The 19,401-nt window shown below is 43.5% G+C and overlaps 2 long non-coding RNA genes across 2 annotated transcripts in view; one reads left to right on the top strand and one right to left on the bottom strand.

Moving 5' to 3' along the window:
- LOC138672102 (uncharacterized) overlaps window positions 1-19,401 on the top strand; it is a 228,836-nt gene that overhangs the window by 64,521 nt on the left and 144,914 nt on the right. The gene's annotated exons all lie outside the window — the stretch shown is intronic.
- On the bottom strand, window positions 12,086-13,913 carry LOC138672101 (uncharacterized). The gene is made up of 3 exons (XR_011319578.1): window positions 13,849-13,913; window positions 13,411-13,520; window positions 12,086-12,147 (listed from the first exon to the last, which is right to left on the bottom strand). It is a non-coding gene; the product is annotated as an uncharacterized lncRNA (long non-coding RNA).

Raw genomic sequence — 19,401 nt, 5'->3', positions numbered from 1 at the left:
CTAAACGAGAGCATTAAGATCGCAGCAATGGCGAGGAAACCTGGGGAACACTTTGGAGTGGAACACACGATCTCTCTACACCCCATACCCAATTTGTAGGCCTAATGCACTGTAGTTTCCAACAACTACTAAACGAGAGCATTAAGATCGCAGCAATGGCGAGGAAACCTGGGGAACACCTTGGAGTGGAACACACCATCTCTCTACACCCCATACCCAATTTGTAGGCCTAATGCACTGTAGTTTCCAACAACTACTAAACGAGAGCATTAAGATCGCAGCAATGGCGAGGAAACCTGGGGAACACCTTGGAGTGGAACACACCATCTCTCTACACCCCATACCCAATTTGTAGGCCTAATGCACTGTAGTTTCCAACAACTACTAAACGAGAGCATTAAGATCGCAGCAATGGCGAGGAAACCTGGGGAATACCTTGGAGTGGAACACACCATCTCTCTACACCCCATACCCAATTTGTAGGCCTAATGCACTGTAGTTTCCAACAACTACTAAACGAGAGCATTAAGATCGCAGCAATGGCGAGAAAACCTGGGGAACACCTTGGAGTGGAACACACCATCTCTCTACACCCCATATCCAATTTGTAGGCCTAATGCACTGTAGTTTCCAACAACTACTAAACAAGAGCATTAAGATCGCAGCAATGGCGAGGAAACCTGGGGAACACCTTGGAGTGGAACACACCATCTCTCTACACCCCATACCCAATTTGTAGGCCTAATGCACTGTAGTTTCCAACAACTACTAAACGAGAGCATTAAGATTGCAGCAATGGCGAGGAAACCTGGGGAACACCTTGGAGTGGAACACACCATCTCTCTACACCCCATACCCAATTTGTAGGCCTAATGCAGTGTAGTTTCCAACAACTACTAAACGAGAGCAGGAAGATCGAAGCAATGGCGAGGAAACCTGGGGAACACCTTGGAGTGGAACACACCATCTCTCTACACCCCATACCCAATTTGTAGGCTTAATGCACTGTAGTTTCCAACAACTACTAAACGAGAGCATTAAGATCGCAGCAATGGCGAGGAAACCTGGGGAACACCTTGGAGTGGAACACACCATCTCTACACCCCAGACCCAACTTGTAGGCCGAATGCAGTGTTGTTTTCAACAACTACTTAAGAAGAGCCTGAAGATCAAAGCTCAGAAAAGGCAACCCGGGGAACACCTTGGAGCGGCAGACACTGGTAGTAGGCTGTAAACCCCAAATTTTGGTCAATGGAGTTTATGAAATGTTCCAGGGGTACACAGGCAGCATTGGTGTGGTAAGCGGAGGACAATTTATATTTGGGACTGCAGACAGACTTTGTAGGCTGTCCCCTGTGGACCATGCATCCACAACACTAACCCAGTGCGCCGTAATGGACATCTAACCTTTCGTGGACATGCCTACTGGTCCATGCATCTGTTGTCAGGTGCACCTTTCTACTATTAGATAGCCAGAGAGCATGGAGAATGCAGATTTTTACATGATGCTGTAGTGCTGGGATGGCTTTTCTTGCAAAAGAAGTGACGACTGGGTAGCTCTTACCGTGGTACAGCGTAGTCCATCTGGGCTTTATAATTGTAAAATAGAGAAAAAAAATTGGCTGTATGCACTTTAAAATAGGTTACAGAGGTACACGGGCGGCAGTGGTCTGGTCAGTGTAGTTGTAGTAGAAAGAAGGGACCGCAGACAGGCTTTGAAGGCCTAACATAACAAAATTGGGCTGTTGGCAATTTAAAATTGGTTCCAGGGGTACACGGGCAGCAGTACAATGGTCAGTGGAGGCCTAGTGGAAGGAGGGACCGCAGACAGGCTTCGAAGGCCTAACATAACAAAAATAGGGGTGCAGGCAATTTAACATTGGTTCCAGGGGTACACGGGCAGCAGTGGTCTGGTCAGTGTAGTAGTAGTAGAAAGAAGGGACTGCAGACAGGCTTCGAAGGCCTAACATAACAAAATTGGGCTGTTGGCAATTTAAAATTGGTTCCAGGGGTACACGGGCAGCAGTACAATGGTCAGTGGAGCCTAGTGGAAGGAGGGACCGCAGACAGGCTTCGAAGGCCTAACATAACAAAAATAGGGGTGCAGGCAATTTAACATTGGTTCCAGGGGTACACGGGCAGCAGTGGTCTGGTCAGTGTAGTAGTAGTAGTAGAAAGAAGGGACTGCAGACAGGCTTCGAAGGCCTAACATAACAAAATTGGGCTGTTGGCAATTTAAAATTGGTTCCAGGGGTACACGGGCAGCAGTACAATGGTCAGTGGAGGCCTAGTGGAAGGAGGGACCGCAGACAGGTTTCGAAGGCCTAACATAACAAAAATAGGGGTGCAGGCAATTTAACATTGGTTCCAGGGGTACACGGGCAGCAGTGGTCTGGTCAGTGTAGTAGTAGTAGAAAGAAGGGACTGCAGACAGGCTTCGAAGGTCTAACATAACAAAATTGGGCTGTTGGCAATTTAAAATTGGTTCCAGGGGTACACGGGCAGCAGTACAATGGTCAGTGGAGGCCTAGTGGAAGGAGGGACCGCAGACAGGCTTCGAAGGCCTAACATAACAAAAATAGGGGTGCAGGCAATTTAACATTGGTTCCAGGGGTACACGGGCAGCAGTGGTCTGGTCAGTGTAGTAGTAGTAGAAAGAAGGGACTGCAGACAGGCTTCGAAGGCCTATCATAACAAAATTGGGCTGTTGGCAATTTAAAATTGGTTCCAGGGGTACACGGGCAGCAGTACAATGGTCAGTGGAGGCCTAGTGGAAGGAGGGACCGCAGACAGGCTTCGAAGGCCTAACATAACAAAAATGTCAATACAATGGTATTGTCAGTGCCAGGCATTGAAGGATGTCAGCGCATAGACTAAACATTGGTGGAGCTGTGAGAGATAATTTTGCGAGTGGTAGAGCACTGTTTGAGCTGGGGGGGGGAACTGTCTTGTGGCCGGCGGTACAGGCCCAGGGCCCCTCATATTACAACGGTGTGTCTGACGTTGGGTGCGCACCACCACCGCCAGAGACACTTTATTGTACTATGAGGGACCCAGTGGCAGTGCCGTCGACCAAAAGCGGGCACACCCACCTCTTCAGAAAAAAAAACAGCACTCTCACGGGTGCTGGCGCCAAGTGGCGATACCCCGGCCCCGTCGTATGCTGGACAATCAGGTGCAGAAAATTACGATATTGGAAAAGTCATTCATAATAGTCCACAGGCAAGACCTTTTCATAGGAAAGCTAGGTGTCAGCCGGGCAAGGTGGGGCAAAAGATTTCGAAATCCAGTTGTGGTTCATTTTAATGAAGGTTAGATCATCTACATTTTGGGTAGCCAGACGAGTCCTTTTTTCTGTTAGTATTGAACCTGCAGCACTGAATACTCTTTCTGATAGAACACTAGCTGCCGGGCAAGCAAGCTCCTGCAATGCATATTATGCCAATTCTGGCCAGGTGTCTAATTTGGATGCCCAGTAATCAAATGGGAATGACGGTTGAGGGAGAACGTCGATAAGGGATGAAAAATAGTTTGTAACCATACTGGACAAATGTTGTCTCCTGTCACTTTGAATTGATGCTGCAGTACCTGTCCTGTCTGCGGTCATAGCAAAATCACTCCACAACCTGGTCAGAAAACCCCTCTGGCCAACGCCACTTCTGATTTCTGCCCCTCTAACACCTCTGGTCTGCTGGCCCCTGCAGCTCGTGTGAGAACGATCACGGGCGCTGTGTGCAGGGAATGCCTGAAGCAAACGGTCAACAAGAGTTGATTGTTTGGTTGCTAATATTAGTTCCAAGTTCTCATGTGGCATTATATTTTGCAATTTGCCTTTATAGCGAGGATCAAGGAGGCAGGCCAACCAGTAATCGTCATCGTTCATCATTTTAGTAATGCGTGTGTCCCTTTTGAGGATACGTAAGGCATAATACGCCAAGTGGGCCAAAGTTCCAGTTCTCAAATTTGCGGTTGTGCTTGGTTGAGGGGCAGTTTCAGGCAAATCCACGTCACTTGTGTCCCTCCAAAAACCAGAACCCGGCCTTGCCGCGCCACCAATTTCCAGTGGCCCCGGAAAAGCTTCCTCATTAAAAATATAATCATCCCCATCATCCTCCTCGTCCTCCTCCTCCTCTTCGCCCGCTACCTCGTCCTGTACACTGCCCTGGCCAGACAATGGCTGACTGTCATCAAGGCTTTCCTCTTCCTCAGCTGCAGACGCCTGATCCTTTATGTGCGTCAAACTTTGCATCAGCAGACGCATTAGGGGGATGCTCATGCTTATTATGGCGTTGTCTGCACTAACCAGCCATGTGCATTCCTCAAAACACTGAAGGACTTGACACATGTCTTGAATCTTCGACCACTGCACACCTGACAACTCCATGTCTGCCATCCTACTGCCTGCCCGCGTATGTGTATCCTCCCACAAAAACATAACAGCCTGCCTCTGTTCGCACAGTCTCTGAAGCATGTGCAGTGTTGAGTTCCACCTTGTTGCAACTTCTATGATTAGGCGATGCTGGGGAAGGTTCAAAGAACGCTGATAGGTCTGCATACGGCTGGAGTGTACGGGCGAACGGCGGATATGTGAGCAAAGTCCACGCACTTTGAGGAGCAGGTCGGATAACCCCGGATAACTTTTCAGGAAGCACTGCACCACCAGGTTTAAGGTGTGAGCCAGGCAAGGAATGTGTTTCAGTTGGGAAAGGGAGATGGCAGCCATGAAATTCCTTCCGTTATCACTCACTACCTTGCCTGCCTCAAGATCTACAGTGCCCAGCCACTGCGTTTCTTTCTGCAAGAACTCGGACAGAACTTCCGCGGTGTGTCTGTTGTCGCCCAAACACTTCATAGCCAATACAGCCTGCTGACGTTTGCCAGTAGCTGCCCCATAATGGGAGACCTGGTGTGCAACAGTGGCAGCTGCGGATGGAGTGGTTGTGCGACTGCGGTCTGTGGACGAGCTCTCGCTTCTGCAGGAGGACGAGGAGGAGGAGGTGGGGGTGCGAACGGCTACAGCCAACTGTTTCCTAGACCGTGGGCTAGGCAGAACTCTGCCAAAATTGCTGTCCCCTTTGGACCCTGCATCCACAACATTCACCCAGTGTGCCGTGATGGACACGTAACGTCCCTGGCCATGCCTACTGGTCCATGCATCTGTTGTCAGGTGCACCTTTGTGCTCACAGATTGCCTGAGTGCATGGACGATGCGCTCTTTAACATGCTGGTGGAGGGCTGGGATGGCTTTTCTGGAAAAAAAGTGTCGACTGGGTAGCTCGTAGCGTGGTACAGCGTAGTCCATCAGGGCTTTGAAAGCTTCGCTTTCAACTAACCGGTAGGGCATCATCTCTAACGAGATTAGTCTAGCTATGTGGGCGTTCAAACCCTGTGTACGCGGATGCGAGGCTAAGTACTTCCTTTTTCTAACCATAGTCTCATGTAGGGTGAGCTGGACTGGAGAGCTGGAGATCGTGGAACTAGCGGGGGTGCCGGTGGACATGGCAGACTGAGAGACGGTGGGAGATGGTATTGTTGCCGCCGGTGCCCTAGATGCAGTGTTTCCTACTACGAAACTGGTGATTCCCTGACCCTGACTGCTTTGGCCTGGCAAAGAAACCTGCACAGATACTGCAGGTGGTGCGGAAAATGGTGGCCCTACACTGCCGGAAGGGATGTTGCGTTGATGACTAGCTTCATTGGCCGAGGGTGCTACAACCTTAAGGGACGTTTGGTAGTTAGTCCAAGCTTGCAAATGCATGGTGGTTAAATGTCTATGCATGCAACTTGTATTGAGACTTTTCAGATTCTGTCCTCTGCTTAAGGTAGTTGAACATTTTTGACAGATGACTTTGCGCTGATTAATTGGATGTTGTTTAAAAAAATGCCAGACTGCACTCTTTCTAGCATCGGATACCTTTTCAGGCATTGCAGACTGAGCTTTAACCGGATGGCCACGCTGTCCTCCAACAGGTTTTGGCTTTGCCACGCGTTTTGGGCAAGATACGGGCCCGGCAGATGGAACCTGTTGCGATGTTGATGCCTGCTGCGGCCCCTCCTCCTCCGCTTCAGAACTGCTGCCGCCTGCACCCTGTTCCCCCAATGGCTGCCAATCGGGGTCAACAACTGGTTCATCTATTACCTCTTCTTGTAGCTCGTGTGCAACTTCGTCTGTGTCACCGTGTCGGTCGGTGGTATAGCGTTCGTGATGGGGCAACATAGTCTCATCAGGGTCTGATTCTTGATCATTACCCTGCGAGGGCAATGTTGTGGTCTGAGTCAAAGGACCAGCATAGTAGTCTGGCTGTGGCTGTGCATCAGTGCACTCCATGTCAGATTCAACTTGTAATGGGCATGGACTGTTAACTGCTTCACTTTCTAAGCCAGGGACAGTATGTGTAAAGAGCTCCATGGAGTAACCCGTTGTGTCGCCTGCTGCATTCTTCTCTGTTGTTGTTTTTGCTGAAGAGGACAAGGAAGCGACTTGTCCCTGACCGTGAACATCCACTAACGACGCGCTGCTTTTACATTTACCAGTTTCACGAGAGGAGGCAAAAGAGCTAGAGGCTGAGTCAGCAAGATAAGCCAAAACTTGCTCTTGCTGCTCCGGCTTTAAAAGTGGTTTTCCTACTCTCAGAAAAGGGAGCGTTCGAGGCCTTGTGTAGCCAGACGACGAACCTGGCTCCACAGCTCCAGACTTAGGTGCAATATTTTTTTCCCACGACCACCTGATGCTCCACCACTACCACTACCCTCATTACCAGCTGACAATGAACGCCCCCGGCCACGACCTCTTCCACCATACTTCCTCATTGTTTTAAAAACGTAACCAAACTAACGGTATTTGTTGCTGTCACACAACTTACACGGTGAGCTATAACTTCAGTATGATTTAGCTACCCCTTTACAGGTGGGTGAGACCACAACGAAAATCAGGCACAATGTTACACACTCTGTTTTTGGTGGCAACAAATGAGAGAGATGCCACACACGCAGGACTGTCACTGAAGCACAAATGTAAATATTAATCTCCCACTGTTTTTTTTTTTTTTTTTTTTTTCAGGGAGACTTTAGAAACAAAATAAAATAAAATGATTTTTTCAGGAAGAATTTAGAAACCAAATAAAATAAAATGATTTCTTCAGGGAGAATTTAGAAAACAAATAAAACAAAAAATAGGCTTTCTATGGCCCACTGAGTGAGAGATGACGCACACAGGAGTCAGGAGTGGCACACAAGCCCAGAGGCCAATATTTATCTCCCAATGATTGATGTAGTGATTTTTTCAGGTAGATTTTGGAACCCAAATCAAGCTAAAAAAATAATAGGCGTTCTATGGCCCACAATTGGAGAGAGAGAGAGAGAGATGGCACACCCAGGAGTCAAGACTGGCATACAAGCAGAAAGGGCAATATTAATCTCCCAACTGATTTTTTTTTTTTTCAGGGAGACTTTAGAAAAAAAAATAATAGAATAAAATGATTTTTTCAGGAAGAATTTAGAAACCAAATAAAATAAAATGATTTTTTCAGGGAGAATTTAGAAAACAAATAAAACAAAAAATAGGCTTTCTATGGCCCACTGAGTGAGAGATGACGCACACAGGAGTCAGGAGTGGCACACAAGCCCAGAGGCCAATATTTTTCTCCCAATGATTGATGTAGTGATTTTTTCAGGTAGATTTTGGAACCCAAATCAAGCTAAAAAAATAATAGGCTTTCTATGGCCCACAATTGGAGAGAGAGAGAGAGAGATGGCACACCCAGGAGTCAAGACTGGCACACAAGCAGAAAGGGCAATATTAATCTCCCACTGATTTGATTTTTTTTTTTTTTCAGGGAGACTTTAGAAAAAAAAAATAATAAAAAAAAATGATTTTTTCAGGAAGAATTTAGAAACCAAATCAACCAAAAAAATAAATAGGCTTTCTATGGCTCACTATCTGAGAGAGAGAGATGGCACGCTTAGGACTGGCACACAAGCCCAAAGGCCAATATTAATCGCCCTTTTTTTTTTCAGGGAGAATTTATAACACACAAAAAAAAAAAAAAAATAGGCTTTCTATGGCCCACTATTTGTGAGAGAGATGGCACGCTCAGGACTGGCACACAAGCCCAGAGGCCAATATTAATCTCCCACTTTTTTTTTTTTTTTCAGGGAAAATTTATAAACCCAATAAAAAAAATAATAAATAGGCTTTCTATGGCCCACTATCTGAGAGAGAGAGATGGCACGCTTAGGACTGGCACACAAGCCCAAAGGCCAATATTAATCTCAATTTTTTTTTTCAGGGAGAATTTATAAAACCAAAAAATAAATAAATAAATAGGCTTTCTATGGCCCACTATTTGTGAGAGAGATGGCACGCTCAGGACTGGCACACAAGCCCAGAGGCCAATATTAATCTCCCACTTTTTTTTTTTTTTTTTCTTCAGGGAAAATTTATAAACCCAATAAAAAAAATAATAAATAGGCTTTCTATGGCCCACTATCTGAGAGAGAGAGATGGCACGCTTAGGACTGGCACACAAGCCCAAAGGCCAATATTAATCTCCCTTTTTTTTCAGGGAGAATTTATAAAACCAAAAAAAAAAATAGATAGGCTTTCTATGGCCCACTATTTGTGAGAGAGATGGCACGCTTAGGACTGGCACACAAGCCCAAAGGCCAATATTAATCTCCCACTGATTGATTTATTGATTTTTTCAGGTAGAATTTAGAACCCAAATAAAGCAAAAAAAAAAATAGGCATTCTATGGCCCACTGAGTGAGTGATGATGCACACAGGAGTCAGGAGTGGCACACAAGCCCTGAGGCCAATATTTTTCTCCCACTGATTGATGTAGTGATTTTTTCAGGTAGATTTTGGAACCCAAATCAAGCAAAAAAATAAATAGGCTTTCTATGGCCCACTGACTGAGAGATGGCACACACAGGAGTCAGGAGTGGCACACAAGCCCTGAGGCCAATATTTTTCTCCCACTGATTGATGTAGTAATTTTTTCAGGTAGATTTTAGAACCCAAATCAAGCAAAAAAATAAATAGGCTTTCTATGGCACACTGAGTGAGAGATGGCACAGACAGGGATGGCACTCTAGCAGAAATGCCAATCTTAATCTCCCACAAAAAAAAAAAGGAACTGTCCTTCAATTACTATCTCCCTGCAGTAATCTCAGCCAGGTATGGCAGGCAGCAATAAGGAGTGGACTGATGCACAAATTAAATAAAAAGTGTAGACAAACAAACAAGATAGCTGTGCAGAAAGGAAGGAACAAGAGGATTTGTGCTTTGAAAAAAGCAGTTGGTTTGCACAGCGGCGTACACACAGCAATGCAGCTATCAGGGAGCCTTCTAGGGCAGCCCAATGAGCTACAGCGCTGAGAAAAAAAAAAATGTAGCTTCCACTATCCCTGCACACCGAAGGTGGTGTTGGACAGTGCAAATCGCTACAGCACAAGCGGTTTGGTGGTTAATGTACCCTGCCTAACACTATCCCTGCTTCTGACGAAGCGGCAGCAACCTCTCCCTAAGCTCAGATCAGCAGCAGTAAGATGGCGGTCGGCGGGAATGCCCCTTTATAGCCCCTGTGACGCCGCAGACAGCAAGCCAATCACTGCAATGCCCTTCTCTAAGATGGTGGGGACCAGGACCTATGTCATCACGCTGCCCACACTCTGCGTTTACCTTCATTGGCTGAGAAATGACGCTTTTCGCGTCATTGAAACGCGACTTTGGCGCGAAAATCGCGTACCGCATGGCCGACAACGCACAGGGGTCGGATCGGGTTTCATGAAACTCGACTTCGCCAAAAGTCGGCGACTTTTGAAAATGTTCGACCCGTTTCGCTCAACCCTACTGGTTAGTATTGGGGAGACCCTCCCAAAAAATGATGTGGGGCCCCCTCTATCTTTACTAACCAGCTACGGATAAACAAGACAGTTGCAGACTGATAGTAATATTCTAGGAAGGGGCAATGCATTAGGCCTCCTCCCAGACTAAGAACATCAGCCCTCAGCCACCTCAGAAATGGAACATCCATAAGATGCTTTATTTCTGGTGCTTAGCCTCCACTCTTCCCACTTGCCCTGGTGTGATGGCAAGTGGGGTAATAGTTGTTCGGTTGGTGTCAGCTGGTTTCTGTTAGCTGACATCAAGCCTAGGGCTTAGTAATTAACATTATTAACACATTAGTCAAATTTAATAAGACAGACAAAGTAAAATCCTTTCATCAATATTAACATAGCGTCATTAAGGTTACCGCCAGTCACAGGCAACACTTCTCATGTTCAGCTCAGTGTGTTACGGCTGGCATAGGGAGAGGTCGCATCACCCCAGTTTTGAAATTACACCTCTCTGTGATTTTATCTACAAGTATAGTGATTATTTTGACTCATGGATGTTTTTCTACAATGAGCAGGAATGGATGTTGATAATTGAAAATGCAAATATGCCATTTTAGTGCCCAGTACATTGCAGCGTCCTTTCACTGTAGTGCCTGTACGTTGTGCCCATCTAGTGCCTCTGGAAACAGATTAACTGTAGATTTGAAATCATGACGGGCATATCACGTCATGATGCAGGAACTGAGACACGCTCATGAGATGCTATGTCCGTCATTGGTCATAAAGGAGTTAAAACTGGTATTCCAAAAATATAAATAGATTATTTAAATTAAAGATAAGGAAAACAATGGCCTTGTATATTTACAAATTAGCATGAGACCAAAAAATGTAAAATCTCTTTCTAAAAACAATCACATGCAACTGGCTGCTATATTCAGATGGTGTGAAACATATAAAGAAAAAAATGCACATGAAAGAACTAAAAGATAGATAAAAAATATACCTTATAATTAAAAACTGGGGAAAAGTTTGAATAAAGCAGAAAGGGTAATCAAACAATGAAAATAACAAAACATGTGGAACTGCAGGTTAGAGATACAGAGGAAAGTTCAGAATGCACATGTAACAAGTAAAAGTTCACATACATTTGAGGTAAGTACCTGATCAACAAGTGATGGGAGTAAAGCCACTAGTGAACATGATTGCAAGTAAAAAATCAAAGTGCAAAGAGAACATCTAGATGGTATGTCATTACCTGAGACCTGCAGTGCCACAACCTCTACGCACGTTTCGGCTGAAGTGCCTTCTTCCAGGGGAATGGCATCGCTAGGTCGGAGTGAGATTATATATAAGATGCCAGCCAATTAGAAACAATGTCTCAGAATGAAATGTGTAGACCCGACAGTGAGTTGGCGCATGTCAAGCTGACGCTTTTTGGAGCCGGCGTCACAGATGGATGCAATGGCTGCACGACATGAGGGACAGCCCACAGAGGTCACAAGAGCGGACCTGCAGTCACAAGGTCAGTGCAGAGCCGATTATAGATGCAGTCGGAGGCGCCTCGCAACTAAACGATAGTGCGTATGCGCACTGTCCAGTATCACAGAGATATGATGAGAGACCAATGGCCTAAGGTGGATGCCTGCATATTTAAAAAAGGGTAAGTGAGGAAAGTGATGACCTTGGGAACCCAAGATGTGCGTGTAAACATGGATAGCTGAAACACTAAAGGAAATTAAAAATAGGGGGGAGTGATAAATAATATTATATCCTTACATAATGGATGGATATGAACATTTAACCTAAAGTGCTCTGTGATCACATGTGTATATAAACACTAGGGGGGGAGGAGTTTACCCCAAAAAGACAATTCTATAAGCATATCCTGGCAAATGAGGATAAATGTACTGTACATATCCAGACCAAAAAGTGCTAAGTAATAATTTGTATCAAACATGGGAATTAACCCTAAATGACAGGTGAATAAATATTTAAATATGCAATTGGATAAGAAGTCAAGAAAAGAACTAAAGTGCAGTGCCAACAGTTATATAATCAAGGTAAAATCATTTAATAATCAAGATAAAAAGATTAAATTTGCCATAAAGTGAAACATAATCACATAATAGTGCGTGTTACAGTAGATAAAAGAGGTGAACAGTAATAAATACATATATGAAAAAACGAAAAAAGAAAAAAAAGGTCCAAATGAAATGGCTCGTGTAGAATGGGAATTCCTTTTTGTGCTGCAAATGGGACATCCAAAGATCAGAACGACATCAACGTATCAGGACTAAAGGATAGCGGCTGGAAGATAAAAGTAAGTTAATACCAAAATACAATATAAATAAATGAGAATAAAAACACTTAAAAGCCAAACAACAAGATATAAAGGAGGCAAGTAAATCAGAGAAAGGGGGCAAAGCTTTCATTTAAACTCTGTGGTTGTAGGGTATGCAATTTCCATATCCAGTGGGAATCTTTTTGTGCTAGGAAATGGCCTAGGTTCCCACCATGGAGATCCATATGTACACAGTCAATTCCTTTAATACAAAGACCAGTAGGATCACATGAATGGTACTGTTGGAATTGCCTAGGAATAATCTTTAGAGAATCAAGATCATCTTCATTTTTGGCTACCAATATGTCCCTTACATACTCTCACCTTGAGGACCCGTATAGTAAGACCAATATACATTTTCTTACAAGGACTAGATGCATGGTTGACAACTGTGGTTGTGGTGCAAGTGACCAAATGAGAAATTTTAGAGCTCTGTCCGTCTGATGAAAGAAAGTCCCTGGTGTTATCAATATTGGGACATGCCACACCCCATCCACAAGGTTTACAACCCCAATTTGATTGTTGGATATGGGATCCAGTGGAAAACAACGGGGCAGGAGCATTGAGTGCATAATAGCTCCTGACCAAAGGATCACCTAGATTCTGAAACCATCTGGCTGTTATAGAGGGTTTGGAGGAAAGGTATTTTCTTAAGACCGGGTCAGCTAACAAAATACGCGCATATACTTTTTGACAATTTCTTGCATCATACTCCACTGGGAGTGATATTGAATAACAAATCTTACCTGGTTGTTAGATTCCTGTCTCCTAGATGAGCAAAAGAGTTTCTGGCGAACTGTTTTCCTGGCCCTGTTGTAAGATTTCTTAACTGATTTTTTTGATGCATCCTCTCTCCAAAAAACAATTATTCATTTCCTCAGTATGAGATTCAAAATCTGCCTCAGTAGAACATATCCTTTTGATGCAAAGGAACTGACCAATGGGAACAGAATTTATTACATGAGGAGAATGTGAGGAGGTTGCATGAAGCACCGAATTACCATCTGTATCTTTACTGAAGGCATCAGAAAGCAGAAGACCATCCTGATCTCTCTGAACAAGACATCCAAAAACTAAATTTGGGGATAATTGAAATGATAGGATAAATGTATATTTAAATCATTGTTGTTAAGAGCCCAAAAAATTTTTCAAGTTCTGATGAAGTACCTCGCCAGATCAGGAAAATATCGTCGATGTAGCCCAAAATACCACCTGCTCCATTGACGCACCTCAATCTGACAAGAACAGATCCCTCTTCCGCAGGCGCAGGAAGAAATTGGCATACAAAGATGTGCTCACTGCACCCATGGCTGTTCCCTGGAGCTGTAGGTAGAAGGATCTGTTAAAAAGAAAAAATTGTGAGTGAGTAAAAATTGAAGAAGAGATAGCAAAAAATCAATATCATTGGCTGAGAAATTTGTCATGGCCAGGAAAGTGGACACTGCTCTCAAACCATCTTGGTGGCAAATATTAGTATACAGTGACTCCACATCACATGTTACAAGAACCATGTCTTCATCAATGTGAATGGATACAATCTTTTTCAAGAAATCAGACATATCCCTAAAGTTTGATGGGATAGTTTCTACCTGTGGTTTGAGAAAGAAGTCAATGTACTTTTCAATGCTTTCCGTAAGGCCCCCTCACCCCAGAAATGATGGACCTACCTTGGGGAGTTTGTAAATTCTTATGAACTTTTGGTAGAAGATACAGTGATGGGACATGTGGATCCTTTGTCAACAATATATCACGTATCACATACTTTCTCCGCTTTTCATAGTATTCTACATAGCTCCTCCTTATACAAAGACAGAGGGTTAAAGGTTAACTTCTTGTAACATGATAAATTCCTCAGCATGCGATAAGCCTCATCGTCATATAGTTTAGATGGCCATACAACAGTATTTCCACCTTTGTCCGCTGGTTTATATGTAATGTCCTTGAGATTACTAAGTTGTTTCAGACATAGGTGCATAGGTGTTTGGAGCTAGGTAAATTATTTACGTACTTAAAGCTGCTTGTTTAGCACGCATAGGAAAAAGTTTTTGGATTTCATCACTGTGGTGTCATTTGTTAAAAAGAATGGACCTCCCAAAAATGTGTAGATCCTTTATAGCTGTGAACGCATCAAACTGGATGCTGGGTGAGAATGTTAAACACTTGGAAAGAAGAGAAATCTCCTTATCGCTGAAATTATGATCAGACAAATTAATTACCTTCAGTGTATCACTCCTCGGGTTTGATCCCAGTGTGCATTTGTTGGTATTAGTTTTCTGTTCCAACTTCCTTTTATCACCCTTCCCAAAGTGAGTTCTTATGGAATGTTGTGATATATCCGATGTTTCACCAGAAGATGAGACAGTAGAGAAAGAAAATGATCTCTGTTTTTTAGTGTGGGGTTGAACTCATCTCCGCTTGTAGACAGAACCCTGTTGGTAATCAGTATTGTCACAGAGTAGCTTTTTAGCTTGTACCGTCTGGATTTGTGTTTCCCATTCTTCGGAACTCTTATCCATAGTAGTATTGAAGGCTTTAAAACCTACAAAAGATAAAAGTACACAAAAACCCTGATGTAACTAAGCAAAAAAGCAAAAGTGCATTTAAATAACACAGAGTTTTTAGCAATACTGTTTTTGTGAATAAGTCCTTTTTGTCGGCCCTTATTCACACTGAGGTCAACATTGACAGATGGTAAGGTCTTAATATTAGACAGTGTATGACTGTACCTATCAGAGTTACCTTGACGCGGTGGGATGGCTTTTGTGCTATTTTTTAATCAAAAAACAGTATTACTAAAAGCTCTGTGTTATTTAAATGCACTTTTCCTCACTTTTTCCTCATAGTTTGTAAGCTTGCGAGCAGGGCCCTCATTCCTCGTGGTATCTGTTTTGAACTGTATTCCTGTTATGCTGTAATGTCTATTGTCTGTGCAAGTCCCCTCTATAATTTGTAAAGCGCTGCGGAATATGTTGGCGCTATATAAATAAAAATTATTATTATTATAATATTAGGCAGTGTAGGACTGTTCCTATCAGAATTACCTTGACGCGGCGGGATGGCTTTTGTGCTATTTTTTGATCAAAAAACAGTATTACTAAAAACTCTGTGTTATTTAAATGCACTTTTGCTTTTTTACTTAGTTACATCAGGGTTTTTGCTCACTTTTTTCTCTTGTAGTTTTTAATGTTTTGCGGCGAATGTGAACATGCGTTTAACCTCTGCATGTGTACCAACTCAAGTTAAGCCCCATTTTTCTGTGTTTTTTTCTTAGAATTGAAGGCTGTCAGGCCGTCTGGTGTAGATAAATTTTGAAAACTATTATATACTGTAGTTCATTAATTTCAGTCTCCAAAGATGTAACAGACTTTTTATTTAATTTGATCAATAGCTCCATGAATTGGAAAGAAGATTTAGTACATATTTCTTCCCACTTATTGGTGAATGTATTATCATTCAGGGAAAGATGGAAATACTTGAATCCTCAAACGACGTGGAATAAGTTTCTTCCTTAAGTAATTCTCAAGGAAGGAACGGTTAATCTGAACTTGCAAGCTAATAATGTCTCCCTGATTAGCTGGCACCATACTGGTTGATTCACTGTTGAAGACCTGAGCAACATGTGTCTGTCAGGCTGTATCCTTATGGACCTTATCGTCCTCACATCTATCTCTTCCTAACCCCTTCATGACCCACATCTTCCAGCCTATTAATTCTAGGCCAGCACTTACAGCGTCGACCAGGCCTAGGAGGTCACAATGCATATTAGAGACCATCCCAGGGTTGCTTCACCATCCTTAACCCCTTACCGACTTCGGGCATAATAGTACGCTGATGTTGTTGTCCCCCGCTCCGGCGGTGAACCCACATCTTTTCAGGGACATGTCAGCTGTTTTGAACCGCTGACATGTGCCCGCAATATCCGCGGGTGGAATCGCAATCCACCCGCAGCTTTTAGCTAGTTAACTGCCACTGTCAAACTCTGACAGTGGAATTTAAATAATGCTTCTGGCCATCGGGCCGCAAATACATGCAACGGTGACCCCGTCACATGATGGGGGATCAGCAGTTTGTCGGCATGACAACCAGAGGTCTCCTTGAGATCTCTATGGCTGTCAGTGCCGGATTTCTATGAGCGCCACCCAGTGGCGGGTGCTCATAGCAAGTCAGCAATTCAGCTTTATGTAGCTGAGCCAATCGAGTTGTGCAAGCTTCTAGTCTTCTATGGAGACTATTGAAGCATGGCAATAATATTAAAAAAATAATTAAAATATAAAACAATATATATATAAAATTTTAAATCACCCCCCTTTTGCCCCATTCAGAATAAAACAATAAATAAAAATCAAACCTACACATATTTGGTGTAGCCATATTCAGAATCGCCCACTCCATCAATAAGATAAAAAATTAACTTGATCGCTAAATGATGTAGTGATAAAGAAAGTAAAAATGCCAAAATTATTATCTGCACCAAAATGCTATCTTTAAAAATGTCAGCTTGGGGTGCAAAAAATAAGTCCTCAACGAGGGCCGGACTGGGACTAAAATTCAGCCCCAGCATTTGAAGTTATACAGGCCCATTTGTCACATGGTGACTGTATAATATCTTTGTACACTTGTAGGCAGTGTCGGTTTTAGGCAAAGTGGGGTTCTAGGCAAAGTTTAAAATGGGGCCCCAAATGCTAACATATTACACATCACACAAAAGCATTTCGGCTGTACTTACATGCGCTGAGTTCAGGCCGCTAAATGAGTTTGATCGACAATACTGAAGTTTTTCAACGCTTGTTTCATGGCCTCTTTCCACTGTCTGAAAAAGAATGATGAGACAGAACCATCACTAATAGATCACAAACAGATCACCATACAGTGTCATGTTATCAGCAGCACATCTACAGTTTACACCGGCGATGTGCTACTGAGAACAATGATTTTTGTTCCGGCAAAAACAATCTGAATATGCAGCATTTTACTTGTTTAGTAAAATACACCCCATAGTCCTCCATATATTATAATGTGCACTACAGTCCTCCATATAGTATAATACACTCCCTATAGTCCTCCATATATTAAAATACACTGCTCAGTCCTCCAGATAGTATAATAAACTCCTCATAGTCCTCCTTATAGCATAATACACTCCCCATAGTGCTCCATATACTATAATGCACTGCCATACCATAGTCATCCATGTAGAACAATTAATTTCCCATAGTATAATGCACCCCATAGTGCTTCATATAGTATAACGTATTCCCCATAGTCCTCGATACAGTATAATGCCGCCACCACCCTACAGAGTATAATGGAGCCACCACCCTACAGAGTATAATGCAGCCATCCCAGAGTATAATGCAGCCACCTCAGAGCATAATGCAGCCACCCCAGAGTATAATGTAACCCCCATAGAATATAATACAGCCCACCTCCCCATAGAATATAATGCAGCCCCATCAAAAAGTATGATGCAATCATCCCTCATAAAATATAATACAGCCCCCATAGAATATGATATACCCCCCATAGTATATAACACAGCCTCCTCCATATAATATAATATACCCCCCGCAATAGTATATAACACAGCCACATAGTATATAACACGGCCTCCCCCACAGAATATCATATACCCCCCATAGTATATATCAAAGCCCGCATAGTATATAGCACAACCCACATAGTATATAGCACAGCCTGCATAATATAGCACAGCCTGCGTAGTAGTATACAGCACGGCCCGCATAGTAGTATACAGCACAGTCCGTGTAGTAGTATGCAGTACAGCCTGCGTAGCAGTATACAGCACAGCCCGCATAGTAGTATACAGCACAGCCCACACAGTAGTATATACAACACAGCCCACACAGTAGTATATACAGCACAACCCACACAGTAGTATATACAGTACAGACCACACAGTAGAATATACAGCACAGCCCACACAGTAGTATACAGCACTGCCCACACAGTAGTATATACAGCACAGACCACACAATAGTATATACAGCACCTTCTGTGACACACTGGGCACAACCTTATACTTGTAGGTATAGCTGAGTCAGATACACTACACCAGCGCCGACCGCTGAACATATAGCACAGGCGTTTATAATCCAGTACGCAAGCGCTGATTACTGGGGGCATTATGCAAGCGCTCATCTCAGCATCTAGTGCGCAGGCGCCGTTACTACTGCATACTAACACCGGCGATAACACACTTGCGCACACGCCGGCATTCCCCTGCACATCCGGTCACATGACCGGCCGGGGAATTACATAAACGCCGGGAGCCAGCACTAACACTAAGCTGATCCACCACCGTGACACAGGATTGTGTCGGCTCTCTCCACTTCGCCACCAACGCTTGCCCCCTGCACAGGAAACAAGGAGACTTAGTGAGATTCCAGCACAGCATACAGATAAGTGTACCACCACCCTGATTATGTTTTAAGCCTGCATTTTCCTCTTACTAACAGGGATGCTATCCTTAGCTCCACCTGCAGCATACCACATCACACAGGGAGTTCACTACCGCAACTGTGCCCCTGAATCTATGTTACTATCAATTAATAGGTTCTGTAGAAGGACGTAGATCTGGGTATTTATTATGATGGAATATAGGCTGAACTGGATGGACAAATGTCTTTTTTCGGCCTTACTAACTATGTTACTATGTTACTATCAATACGTCTGTGCCCCTGAATGCATATGTGATACAGGTACCCCCAGTACATTAATGAGTGTATATATTAGTATCTATCATTTAAATACTTCCCTTAGAGTCTGAGCCGTATATATTACATTCTTGCCCATAGCACTATTTTTCCTTGTTCCTTCCGGGACATTCCAGAGAACGCAGGAAGGTTACAGCCTGATTTGTACCTCTGATCTTACACGCAGGACAGGTATCTCATTGACTCTGTATGTACCTACAGTCGGGCCAGTTCATATATTTCTTCCCTGATCCTCATGTATATCTACCATTTTGAGTCCATTTGTGCACGTTTCTTCAGAAGTGGTTTTAGTTCCATAAGGATGCGTATGTATATCTAAACGTTTATTACAGCCACAGATTTCCTTCCAGCCGGAATTACGGTTATAGTGCACTGGCAAGCGTCTTTTACCATACCAGTTTAGTTAGTATGTTTATGGCATGTAGTTCACTTCTATGGTATAGAGATATATGTATAGATATAACCAGGCACATGGGTATCAAGGGT

Source organism: Ranitomeya imitator, chromosome 3 (genome assembly GCF_032444005.1).
Source record: "Ranitomeya imitator isolate aRanImi1 chromosome 3, aRanImi1.pri, whole genome shotgun sequence".
Classification (NCBI taxonomy): domain Eukaryota; kingdom Metazoa; phylum Chordata; class Amphibia; order Anura; family Dendrobatidae; genus Ranitomeya; species Ranitomeya imitator.
Note: the sequence above shows the minus strand (reverse complement) of the source record. Positions and strands in the feature narration are given on the sequence as shown.